This window comes from Meleagris gallopavo, chromosome Z, assembly GCF_000146605.3.
Source record: "Meleagris gallopavo isolate NT-WF06-2002-E0010 breed Aviagen turkey brand Nicholas breeding stock chromosome Z, Turkey_5.1, whole genome shotgun sequence".
Taxonomy (NCBI): Eukaryota; Metazoa; Chordata; class Aves; order Galliformes; family Phasianidae; genus Meleagris; species Meleagris gallopavo.
Genome location: NC_015041.2, coordinates 42290813 through 42293280, shown reverse-complemented (window position 1 = coordinate 42293280; position 2468 = coordinate 42290813).

Sequence of the window (2468 nt, the reverse complement as noted above, 5' to 3'; positions counted from 1 at the left end):
CCACTCTCTCCGTAAATAACTTCTCCCTGACATCCAATCTAAACCTTCCCTCCTTGAGCTTAAAACCATTCGCCCTTGTCCTATCACTGTCTGCTCTTGTAAAAAGTTGATTCCCCTCCTTTTTATTATCCCCTTTTAAATACTGGAAGGCTGCAATGTGGTCTCCTTGCAATCTTCTCCAGGCTGAACAAGCCCAGCTCCCTCAGCCTGTATTTGTAATGGAGGTGCTCCAGCCTTCTGGACCTTCTCAAGCAGCTCCACATCTTTCCTGTATTGGGCACTCCAGACCAGGACACAGTACTCCATCTGGATCTTCACGAGGGCAGAATAAAGAGGGACAATCAACCCCCCTGTCCCTACTGGGCACCCCTCTTCTGGTGGAGCCTAGGATATCATTGGACTTCTGGGCAGAAAGAGCACAGTACTGTTCCTGTTGTTCATATTCAGTTTTTCGCCCACCAGGACTCCCAAGTCCTCTGCAAGTCTGTTCTCAAGGAATTCTCTCAGTCTGTTCACATATCTGGGATTACTCTGACCCGAATGTAAACCCTTGCACTTTGCTGTGTTGAACCTCATTAGGTTCACACAGGCCCACCTTTCAAGTTTGCAGAGGTCCCTCTGGATGGCATCCCTTCCTTCTAGCATGTCAACCGCACCACTCAGCTTGATGTCACTGGCAAACTTTCTGAGGGTGCACTCAACTCCGTCATTGATCGAAGATATTGAAGAGCACAGATCCCAAGACCCCTTGGAGACACCACTCATCACCAGCCTCCACCTGGACATAGTGCCATTCACCACAACCCCCCGTCCATGGCCTTCCAATCAATTCCTTATCCACTGAACAGTCTACCCCTCAAATCCATATCTCTTCAATTTAGTGATAAGGATGTGGTGGGGAACCATGTCAAAGGCTGTGCACAGTTCCAGGTAGATGACATTGATTGCCTTCCCTTTGTCCACTGATGTCATCACTCCATCATGGAAGGCCCCAAATTGGTCAGACGTGACCTTCCCTTGGTAAAATCATGCTGGCTGTCTTGGATCACCTGCTGTCCCTCAAAATGAGTCTGAAAGGAAACGTCAAAAAATTGTATTCAGCTGTTACAAATGTGTCAGTTCAGAATAGAGCATGATTACTAACTAAGTACTTCAGTCAGCATAATAGAAGTCAGGTATTCACACCACATGAAAACTATTTTTATATTTCCAAAACCAGTTCCATTGCTTTTACTTGTACCTTAGTAAATGAACACTACTGATTTGGCAATTGACTGTAGGAAAGAATGAGCAAAAGCTCAAATGTAACTGTAAGATAAGCTTCATTAAAAGATTTTTGCACAGAGATTCACAACCTATTCACTTAATTAGTCTCAAAATAGACAAAATGAATAATGAATTTTCAAAAAGATGTGAAAATTCAACAAAAATTGGGGCCACTGGACTATGAGCCAAGATAATAATTGTGTTAAGCTGAGTTTTATTATTAATAAATTAATAATAAATTAATAAAAAATTAATAAGTTAATAATTGTGTAATTAGTGCAAGGAAAGATGCCATATTGTCATGATTTTATAATTTTTGTTATGGGTATTCCACATCATAACATCATAATTCCCTTTCCTGAGGCATGGATCAGTGTGTTGCTTCACTCCATTAGCCATTTCCCTTCCAGAATAAGTCAAGAGTGACTGAAATGAGAAACCAATGTTTTGGGAGAATTTAGCAGCAGATCCGGATCAGAAATGAATCTGTGACCAGAAATAAATCTCTGTCATTTGTTTGTTTTGTTTTGGGGTTTGGCAAGTAGTTACCACATTGTGGCATTTTTATTTATAATGTATGAAGTATGAAGCAGTGAACCATGTAAAAGCTAATCTAGTGGAAAAAGCTATGGATTTCTTCCTTAATAATGGAATGGGAAAAAAGAATAAATACTCCCAACCAAGTAATACAGAGCAATCTTCTATATCCAAGACAAAATAATAGCTACTGTTCACTTGTCTAACTTGAGACTGCTATGAGTGTCAATGCTAAAGTGCTGCAATCTAGGTACGTGTCAGTAGGAAAAAGGGGGAAAAAAAGTAGCAATGAGATCCTATTGAACAAGACTACATCCAAACTTGCAAGGATTCTTCCTCACTTCTTGGCATCAATTCTGTGTTTAAATTAAAAACACAGAAAAAACAGCACCTCTATCCCCACATATTTATTTTATCCAGTTACCTATTTTATCTGGGAATATCCTGTCATCTCTGTCAAGATTTCTAGAATTCCACAATATAAGGTCAATAAACGTCCAGTTCACATATTTACTGCAAATTATGGTCAAATTTTACCAGATTTACCAGGCTTTTTAGACATGCCCTGTTTCATATTGGTACTGCCTAAGTCATTATGTTCCCAAAGCCTTGTGACCATGGTGACAGATAGCATTTTTGATAAGCAGGTCACAGAGTGACTGCAT